Below are 12008 nucleotides of genomic sequence, written 5' to 3'. Positions count from 1 at the left end.
CTATATCAAGGTATTTGTTTCCTAAATTGCTTAAGCTAAAAATACGGGATCGATTTGATTTCATATTTTTCTAATATATATATATATATATATATATATATATATATATATATAAAATATGTATAAAATTTGCCATTGCATTTGTTTGAAATAAAAATGGTGGACTTAAATGTGTGCCATTGAATTTTTAGATATTTAATTTTCTTATATCAATTTTTTTTTTCAAACTTTAAATCGCATTAAAATATTACTTAGATTATATTTCTAAATTGATAATGTACTTTATTACATATATTTTGATATGATTTGAGTATAAAATGCTATGAAATTGAATATAAAATTTATTGGAGGATAACTGCAATGGCGACCAATGTTTGGTGATGCTACAATGGGCTATGGGTGGTAGTGATGGATGACGGTCAATAGTGGAGGCGGTGATGGTTGGTGGCTAGTAGTTGGTTGTGGCGGTCTATGGGAAGGGGGTGGCGGGTGGTGGGCTACAACTACAACTATTGACTAGTGGCAACGAGTCTCATGGGTATGATAGTAGGCGGCCGATCTGACCGGCAATGGAACCAAAGAGGCCTAAATATTCCTCATAAAACATGTAAAATGATGAGCACACCTGCTACGAATTTTTTTTTTGACAAAAATATTTTAATACAATTTTTTGGGTGAAATCTCTCCCAACAAGAGATAAAGCTTTTTATTCGACGATTAATTTTTAAAGTCAAAGCGCTCCCAATTGAGTAGATTGAATACGAATGAGTTCAAATTAAAGCTCTAACTTAGTTCAAACATTTATTCAAATTCATATATGAACTTGTGGTTCATCGTTGTAAGTAGGGTTGTGCATTATTTTGTCAAAATTGAATAATCGAACCAAACCTAACAAGTTTGGTTGATTCGGTCTGGTCTCAAAATTGCATTTTAAGTTTTTATTTTTTAAAATTTAATATTCAGTTTTTGAATATTGGTTCGGTTTTAGTTTTTATTTAACTGAACAAACTAAATAAATAAATAAAAAAATTTAAAATATTATTATATTTTTATTTCATGTTGAACAACATGAAAAAAAAATTAATTTTTATTATATGCAAAATTTAATTGAAATAGTGAAATAATTCATGAAATTAAATTGATATTGTACATGTAAGATGTAATTCATAAATCATAAATTTTGTTCATAACCAAACTCCAACAAACAATTAAAATTTGATTTGTGTAAATTTTGATTTGTGCATAACTGACAAATTAAAATTTAATTTGGTCTGTGATTTTGTCAAAATTTGATTGGTTTCGCTTTTCAAAAATTGGATTTCAATTAAAATCAATTTGACCTATTTAGAACCCATTCCATCCTAATCAATGGAATGCCCACCCATACTTCCGACTCATATTTTGTTTGAGCCCTCTTTATTTGAATTGAGTTTCAACATATCCTTCTTCTAGCATGAACCATTTTCTTTTTAACGTGTCATCGAATTTGTAGATTCCTTCTTCTAGAAACCATCCGTAGTGCGCCCCTCTTTTCATTCACTTGGTGTATATCCCCTATATGCCTTTCCCTTGCAATCTCCCATAGGCAACTCCTCGTCTCATTTAGATGGTTTCGATATCTTAGATGCCTTCCCCCTGCAATCTCCTATCAACTATCCTCAACACTTTGCCAATCCGACATTTGCCTTTTCCAATGAGAGCTCAATGCAAACCCTCTTCTCATTCTTATGTCACCAGTCTCATATATGTCTTCTCCTAATGAGCTTTTGTTGGGAAGCCATCTTCTCCTTCACATATTTTATGTCGTATCAATACTTTTTCTAGTTAGCTTAATCATAAAAATATTGATTTCCCCATATATGAAGAAATATCCTATGAAGAAATATCCCCGCATATGAAAAAATATCCCCATAAAATTTTTTTCCCTATAAAAATTTTGATATCTCCATAAAAATATGAATTTAGAAAAGTATCCCCATATATGAACAAACACCCCATATATAATGCTAGCCCCATCAGTGTTTACCTCTAATGAGTTCATAAATCTACTTCTCCATCTATATTTGATCTTATAAATGTTTTTCATATTCCTCAATGAAGATAGTTGTTTTCGTGATATTACATTACGTGAATTGCTTATAACCGATGGTTTTAACATGTTTAAACCATTTTCTAGGAATTTAACTATGTAAATACAAGTGATTATACCCCATTAGGTGTAATTTGGTTTTAAAGGAGCACACATGCATATTTCTCAAGAAAAAAAATAAAGTGACCATATTTGTTCATATATGTATATTATGAAGCATATATATTACAATTTTATTGTTTAATTATACAAGGTCGAGTTTAAGAGAGGTGTTAAGATGCAAGTATCCTCTAAATGCAAAAATATTTAATTTTTCACCTCTTAAATTTTAAGATTTAGGATTATAAATATCCATTAAAATAAAATTGAGCTATTGTTATAAAATGTTAATTTGTGTTTTGGCTAAGAAAATAAATGACACACGAAGCTCATAATTAGATAAACATCTATGCTATTTTTTTCTTTAATAATTATATTGAATTTTTCTTAAAACAATATTAATTTTAATGAGGGTTATGTGCTTGCATTTATAGAGTATTTCTGAAGTCAACGTAATTGAAATTGATCCAGAGATATTTAGATTTGAATGTGACTTGAATATAGTTCAAAGTTAGTTAGAATATGGTATCAAAATAAAATATCCAACAAAATTTTCTTGTTTGCAGAGGTGTAATTGTGGAGATGCATGAAAAAGATCACTAGTAGATTTAAATTATATTTTATTTAGGTTAGAACCTGGTGTAAAGCTTAATTATTCACATGTCATGCATTCATAACTTCTTGTTTGCATGAGTGCTCGTTATTAGAAAGCATCAATGTGAACTAAAAAGAAGACAACTTCATATGAGCAGTTTGTTGGGTAGGGTATTTTCATGTTTGGCAGAGTGTGAATGATTGATGATTTTATAGTGAGCTGGTTGAGAGAATTCATTAATGAGATTAAAGACATTTGAAAAAGAAAGGATTTGGAATGAGATTTGTTGAAGGATTTGATGAGATTGATGACATGTGAATGAGAAGAGATGTTTGCAATAAGAACTTATTGGTAGAAGATGTAGGAGACTTAAAATTTGTGAAGTATAAGATGGCAATAACATTGACAGCTTGTGAAGGAGAAGTGCTCAATGTTGGGGGAGAAGGACTCATTATAGGATATTGATGGAGGAAATCATCAATAGTATTAAGAACATATGAAGGAGAAGGGAGTTTCACTATAAAAAATTTTGGGGGAGGACATTAATGAAAGTGAACTAGAGATGCAAAATATTTGAACACTTTAGTTAGATTCCTAGTATGAACTCACATTCAAATAATATTTCAAATTAATTTTAAATTCAAAACCAATTTTAAATGCCTCAGTTTCAATAAATAATCCACTAAAATAAAAAAAATTTCTTTCATCACAATTCCTTTACTTTCATTTGAAAGAACTTTTCATATATATTTTAACAGGGAAATTTTTTAATAAAGTAATTTTAAGTTTTATAAAATAAAGTTTTTCACAAAATTTTTAGCACATTTGTTGTTTAATTGTGGTGCTATGTAAATATAAGTAAGATTTACATAAATTTGATACAATTTTAATGTATTTATATATCAAGAACCTAAACTTTGATTTTTTTATTTATAATATTTTATCTATGCATTAAATTATGTAGTTAATTTTTAAAAAATAATTTTGATGTAATATAAAATTTGAATGTCATAAATATAAAATATTAAATTTAAATTTAAATATCAAACATATAATTATAAGATATGCATGAAAATGACTTCATAAAAAAGTTTTCTACCTTTTTTTATTGATAAGACAATAATTATGTATTCAAACCTAATAAAATAATATCATAAATTTGTTTATCACTTTATCAATGAAAACTTTCTTGGTGTTCAATTATAAATTTATGTGGTTCAAAGGGTTTTCTAAGTTTTTTTGGTTGAGCGATATTGTTTTTAAGTTTTCTTTTCATTTAAACTTAACCAAATTTGTAAATGTTCAATGCTAAATATTTTAGTATGCACAAGAGATTATAATGTTTTTTTTTCAGGTTTTTCTTTGTAGTGGTCTATGTTTCTTTTCTTCATTATATCTTCCCTTTGAGTTGTTTTTAGTTTGTTATCCAAAAATTGTTTGGACTTGTTCTTTGTTTTTGGATTAGCTGCTCCAGGTCCTTTTTTGGATGAATTTTCTTAACCTTTTATTAGCGTTTATTTTTTGTTTTTCCTTTTTAAATTATTTTTATATGAATTATCTTATTTTTTCAGCCTTACTGAATTGATGATTCATATACTCTTATACTCTTATTTTTTCAATTTTTCTGATTAGGTCAGTTTTTTATTGATCTTTCCCTTTTCGGTAGAGATTTGGGTCGAGCTATGATGTTTTCCAGCATTTGCATTAAAATTCAATCATATTATTAAATATTTTGGATACAAAAGTATTTATAGTATTTAGAAGGTATTTTAATATTTTTCACTTCGTCGATAAGTTTATTTGAGTACATTTTCTTATTTATTATGTTTTTCCTCTTTTGCTTCTTTAGTTGGTACCTTATTTTTTGTGGTGCACGTGACTCTGTTTTATGATTTATCTATTTGGTTTTATTTTTGGTTTGGTTATGGTTTAGGATTTTAGTAGTGGTTTTGTATTTTCTCTTGTTGTTCTTTGCTTTAATCTTATAGAGGTCAGTTTAATATTGTTAGTTTAGCTAACCCAGTTTGCTTTTACTAAGGATAAGTTTTTGGAATTTTTTCACAAATTAGCTGACTCATCTTCATTTGTTGAGGAGATGTTTTAGAGATGCTTTATGGTGTGGATTTTTGTGATGCTTAGATCCGAGTTGTTATTTTTTATGTTATTGAAATTGTTGGTTCCATCTTCTAGCCCAACAATGATTCTTTCCAGCCTTTGGATTAAAATCCAACTGTACTTGTAAATATTTTTTGTGCAAAAATATTTACAGTATTTGGAAAGTAATTTAATAATTTTCTTTTCGCCAAGTAAATTTATCGTACCTCATATGCTTATTCATTATGTTTTTTCCTCTTTTACTATTTTGCTACTGCCTTTTTTTTTGTGGTGATTTTGTTTTTATGTTGGTGTTTTTTTTGTTGAGGTCTGTTTTTGGTTTGGCTACCCTGTTCGGGTTTTGGGAGTTTTGAATCTGAATTTGTCCAGTGAATCACACCCAAGGGATAGAACATTGGGAACTTAAAGGGAGAAACAAGGGAGAGAGAAGAAAGAGAGGATAGAGAGAGAGAGAGAGAGAGAGAGAGAGCACAGGGACTTGGCCCCAAGTGCCAAAATGGGGTATTCTCGGACTTTTTATTTCTTTGTATGAGAGGCTTACATAGAGAGGAATTCAAAAAGAGAAACGTCTCAAAATATAAAAACGGTCCTCCTATTTATAGATGATATGAGTATAAAATGTAAAATTGCAACAATGCCATGTTGACTCATTTTTGGTCAATCCTTTTTCTCTGGACTAAAGCCTAGTTAGACATCAATTTAGATAAATCTTGATTAAACCTTGAAATTATTGATTTTTCTCTCAAGATTATTGTAAAGCTATAAAACTCATTTTAAGAGTTCCATGAGGTTCATTATCACTAACAAAGACTATGCAAACTAATCTGATGATCAATTAAAGCAATTTTCACGTAAATCTGTGCACTTAAGATTTTCAGGCAAGAAAACGATCTTACATGAAGACGATTCAATGAGTCTTTATTTTTGAAAATAGACTTCACCATTGTGTCCAAATCATCAAAAAATTTTAAATGATTCCTTTGGTGCTAAGTTTTGACCACATTTGGACATCTTTTGAGCAAACAATAATTAGGTGAGAAAAGAAGTCATATCATTTTATAGAGCTTGAATTAATCAAAATAATTTAGACCATTAAACTTATTGCATTTTTCTCTATCATTTTGACCAAAGTCAATTTTATTGTCAATGTCAACTACTCAACCACAATAGCCACCTTGTCAACCAATATCAAGCTTCAAACAGTCATAACTTTGGCTATAAAACTTAGATTTTGAAATCATCTAGAGCGTTAAAATCCTAGTTTTGTTCCCTTCAATTTCATTATTTATAATTTTATTATTTTTCTTTGCCAAGTTATGAATTTTTGGGCTCCAATGGTCAACTTTTGTTTTATTTATAAAAACACACTTGGCCTAATTAATTAATTATAAATACACTTGGCCTAATTAATTAATTAATTATTTTCTCTCTAAATGACACGTCAGCAATCCTTATACTTCAGTTTTATTGGTTCAGCTGGTCAAATTCGTGGATCCATGCATTTGGGTTAAATCAATGCCACTAATTTCAAGTAATTAACTCCTCTTTTAATCCTCTCCGTACATTTTCCTCCACTACCTTGAAAACTGCCCCACTAATCCACTCCCCATAACTCGCCGTAACCCCGTTAACAGCAGGAATAACGCCTCCAAACAGCAAGTGTGGAGAGGAAAAATTCCATCAATTCATCCACAAATTTTCTTCTCCCATTAAAAATCAAGAACTCCAAGTAAGTTCTCGAAATATTTTGTGACAAAGAAAGGAGCATTTCAACTCATTCAAATCTGATGCTAAGGTATAATTTTTCTTGAATTTTTCTCATGAATTTATAGGGCTTTATTCTCCCCATGTTCTATTACATATTTCATGTGCATGTATTTTTATTGGAAATTCACCATGTTTTCACCTTGTACATGTCAAAATAAAAAATTACACGCATATAATTATAGGAATTTTATTTATTTGGTTCCCATCATGTTATTTTGACATAAATTCACGCAATTATCCATGTTTCATGCAAATTTCATGGGAGTTTTAATACATGTGCGCAATAACATGTTCATTAAGTGTCTTTATGCAAAATTATTAATATTCCCAAAAATTCATATAGTTTTATTTTGATACGTTCAACTCAGGTTTTTACGTAAATTTATATGTTGTTCATCATTTTATAATGAAGTTGAAGTCATTTCAAATGTTTCTTAACACCAACATGTTCTATTTCATGTAATTAATGTCTTCTAATGAAATTATTGAAATTTTCATTATGTTTTAATTATAACTGGAATTAAACACATGAAAACATAGGGCTTTAATTGTATTCTAATCACATTACTATTTCTTTAATTGTTGTTGTCATGCAAACTCAAAATGAAAACAAAGTGCTTTAATTTTAGAAGCATTAATTGAATATTGTATCAACTAACTAGCATGTTTACTTATGGAAATTGCCAAAACTAAAAATAAATACCCATGTTTGCATGCTAAAATTATTTTTAGTTTGTTTTATGTTTGCATATTCCATGTTAAGTATTTTATATGACATGAATTAATTCATAAGTATTTTGTTTGTCATGTATTATATGCGTAATAATATTTGTGATATATATAATATATATGATTAGCATAAAATTCCTTTTTCTCAAATTTAAATAAAACTAAAAATAATTACTTTTTTTATCCCATCTAACTCTTTAATCCTCAAGATACTGAAGGATGACGAGCATGTACCCTGGCACCTTACTTATTGGATAAAAAAAATCAGAGAAATATTTTCACAGCTAAAGGTGCACTACACTTTCATTTATAGAGAGGGAAACTAGCCTGCAAATTGGCTTGCTAGACAAGGTTATAACTTAAAGGAATTCTTTGTTGTTGTTCCTCTCCCCACACCCTTCAATTTTTACTGCAAGGAGACAGGATTGAGGTCCCACACTTCAGAATTGTTAATCAAGATCAAGAGTGACTGCTTTATTTTAAGTTATTGTTTCCTTTCCCCCTCCTTTTCTTCTTGTTGTGTTCCCCATGTTATCTGGCGATTATTTTCTAGGCAAATAGTTGTTTTTGTTTGGCATTTTGGGAGGACTGATGATTCCTATATTGAATCAAAAGGTCTCCAGATGTTTTTCTTTTTCTTGTAACCTCCTCTTTAGTCAAACATGTAGGGAGACAATAGCATCTCCTTAAACCAATATATATATTAAAATAAAAAGGAGTGACGGAGACTCCCTACATGTTAAACTGAAATAAGGTTACAAATCTATATGGGGCTTGGTTCACAGACAAAAACCAAAGATCACCCAAAAGGGGGAAAGGCCTCCCAAGAGAAAAACTTCAAATACTCAAATAATAGCGTCCAAGAGTGACTCCAAGAGTTCAAAACTAAATTCCATGAATTCCTTCCAAATATTTTCTCCACATTCTCAAATTATTCTCAAATTTTTTGGACCTTCTCAATGTGGATTCTCAATGTGGAAGTAATTCAAGGTGAAAATCAAATATTTTTAGGTTGGAGTGAAGCTCTTATCGAGAGATGATAAAATCCAGTGTTTAAATGCTATGAAATCGCCCCCAAACTCATGATCTTCAAGCCCTAGATCGAAAATTTCATTTTTTAAGAAGAAAGGGATGATGAATTGTGGTGGTTGACTGGTCAAAATAGTGGTTAAAAGTATTTTTTCGGGACCTCGCCGTTGGTGAGGTCTTCGGCACCGCCAGCGAGCTCTATTGAATTAATAACCTAAGTCTCGGGAAAAATCCACTGTCGGTGGCGTTACGTTGGGTGGCGTTGATGGCGCTGTCGGCGAGATTTTCAAAATTGGGTCAATTTCCACATTTTTGTGATTTCAATCAATTTCAAGCCTCGACGATATCCATTCAATAATTATAGACATAAATTTTAAGTGATTAAATGATGTACTAACACAAATAAACATTCACAACACAAAACATCACAATTATATATAAATATATAATGTTACAATACACAAAGGGTTACAATACACGTTACAAGACACACATAAGTTTGGTATTTTCTCAACCTTGATACATCAATTCAGGTGATACATCAATTCAGGGTCGCAATCCAAGCCACAACACTCTAAACGCTGAAAACAAAAATTTTATGCTCAATCTCAACTATACTGAAATCTAAAAGCAAAATTCAAAAGTAAAGCAAACTCATAAGTTCAAATCAAATTGCACACATGGATATATAAGTGGTAAAGTAAATTTACTACTCCTCCGATTCAGTGCTTGTTTCTCCTCTGATATCGCCCATCGATTAAACATGAACTCGATTATCTGATATCGCCCATCGATTAAACATGAACGAAGAGGTTATAGAAGGGTTGGTATGGGAATTCTTTAACAGATTCCTCTTCTATAAATCCCATCTTTCTTGTCAATGGTATCAAACATCCTTTGATATGTCCAGAGTGATCAAAATGCTCTTTCATCCATTAGTCTAGATGATAAAAAAATCAGAGATAAAAAAAATCAGAGATATTGAAAATCAGAGATATTGTTAATTGCTTTCATAACATTTTGTACCTCTTTCTCCAGTTTCTTGATTTTACGCAGGATCACTAGTGTCGTGTCTTGAACTAGAGGCTGAATAAGAAGTGAATTTTGAGACGATTGATCCACAATAATAGTCATATCATTCTCACTCTCATTGGCTGGGAACCTCTCAGTTGGGTCCAAAGGCTTCCAAGGTAGAAGTACCTTTTCCTAATTCTCATAAGATACTTGGAAATGACTGCAGAGTAAGAAAATTGTTGAAGGATGTCCAAGCCCATAAGTTGATCCATGAAGGATCAGGCCCAAAACAAACTTCACAATTATCGATCCAATATCAATCGGCAGTCCCATTTGGATACATTAATTCAGAATAGCACTTTCTTTAGTAACTTTACCGATCTTCATTATCAGTAATAGTTTTTCAGAAATGAAGAAGTGCCAGTGTTTGGAAATGGGGTTTAGAGTGTCGCAGAAAAACTAACATACCCGTTTTCTCTCATTTCCAGTCTTCAGTTTCGTCCATCAAATATTGGTAGATCTCATTCATCATGTTTCTTGTCGGGACAAAGTTGGAATAATGGCAGACAGGAACATTCTCAATCATATATAACTCATTAATCCATGCAGGAGTAAAATTTATCCATCTGCCTCGCACATAGACGACTCCCTGGTTGATTCCATGCAAATTAGCATAAAAATCCTTCACCACAGGAACGACTACAGCGGCAGTAGTGTAGCATAACAATTCTCATCGTCGTCTCACAATCATCTCTTCAATTTTTGTCAAAGGATTGTTCAATCCTCGATTCACGAATCGTCTTTCTTTGATTAATCTCCGCTTTGTCAACACTTTGCTAAAAATTCGCTGCGCCTCGGAATAAATGAACTTTCTCCGGTTGAACACTCAAAATTTAGGGTTTTCAGTGGAATTGGAAGCCATAGGGATAAATTTGGTGGAGTTTCAATTCATTTTTGGGTATTATGAATTTAACAACCAAGTTTGGAAGTTTATAGGGAGTAAATCTCGCACAAAACTGCCAAAAACTAAAATTTCAAACTCCGAAAACCGTCATCCTGCCGTTCTTGTTGTTGGCAGCGTCGATGGCGCGGTCAAAGAGCCTTTAGAATTAATTGCTTGGACTCTTGGGAAAACCCCGCCGTCGGCGGCGTCGATGGCGCCTTCGGTGCCCAAGGCAAAAATTTCACAGTTTCTCTTTGGTCAGAATGCGTTCCAATTTTTTCTATGGATCTAATTTTTATGATGATTCAAGGGTAAACATGAGTAGTAGAGTTCAATATTACCACAAAATAATGATAATTTCAAATAAAACTACTATAATTGCAATAAAAATAAAGATAACTATGGGTTTCCTCCCATAAAATGCTTGGTTTAACGTCGTCAGCCCAACCTATTTAGATATTATTTAATATTTCCAGTCTTCTGATCTTCAATTTCAACAGCTCTGTAAGTATAAAGTTGAGTCACAGTAAAGGGTCCTAACCAACGAGACTTCAATTTCTCAAAGAATAACTTCAACCTAAAATTGTAAAGCAAAACTTCTTGTCCTGGTTCAAAGTTCTTCTGGTTACTCTTACGATCATGTCATAACTTTAGTTTCTCCTTATAAAGTCTGTCGTTATCATAAGATTCATTTCTTAATTCTTCCAATTCATTCAATTGTAACAATCTCTTCTCATGAGCATCTTTTAAATTATAATTGAATTCTTTAATCGCTCAATATGGTTTATGCTCCAATTCTACTGAAAAGTGACAAGTCTTTCCAAAAATCAGCCTGAAATGAGTCATTCCAATAGGAGTTTTATAAGCAGTCCTTGTTGACCTCATTTTTGGTTGAGGTTTAGTTTTTCCTCTTTAGTAGCCTAGGGTCTAGTCATAGGACTTTTCCTGTTGACTATTCCTAGAAAACTAGACATAGCACCGTCACCATTAGAAATTCTACCCTCTTCTCTTCTCAACTTGAAGTTTCACATATTGGTCCTAACCTCTAAACACTTAGTAGGTGGGGTCGCTGTGAAGGAAACTCAAGATGAGTCACCCTTAGGATTGCTGGACCTTAGGGTTGACCTTGGGTGTTGGTCTGGAGCTAAGGCAGTCACTACATCTACACTCACAATCACTCACAACCCTGAACTCAAATTTCTAGCCTGGATCCCTTGATCTTTTGGGATACTCATGTAGATGGTCCCCTAAACCTACTAGCCCTAGGGCTATGGTCTGGCTAGAACCACTACATAGAGGACCCAAAATAGGGTTTCCATTGGTCCATGGCTTATTGGTGATGATTGGTACCTCAACTCCACCAAAATACCTATCTTGGGCTTTTACCCCTAAAACACCCCCTAATTACCAAAATACCCCTTTTGGCCTCAAAATCCCAAAAATTCCAAAAATTCCCATAAAATCCCAATAAATCCCTAATATTCCTAATTTCATTTCTTTCAACAACCCCATGACCCAATTTGACCATCTTTAAGCAAAATTCCCAAATTGCCCTTTAAAGACCCAAATTTCCCCAAGTTCAACTCAAATGTCCACCAATTTAATCTCAATTGACCCCAATTCCAATC

This window comes from Phalaenopsis equestris, unplaced genomic scaffold (genome assembly GCF_001263595.1).
Source record: "Phalaenopsis equestris unplaced genomic scaffold, ASM126359v1 Scaffold234726, whole genome shotgun sequence".
NCBI classification, from domain to species: Eukaryota; Viridiplantae; Streptophyta; class Magnoliopsida; order Asparagales; family Orchidaceae; genus Phalaenopsis; species Phalaenopsis equestris.
This window is presented reverse-complemented; position numbering follows the sequence as displayed.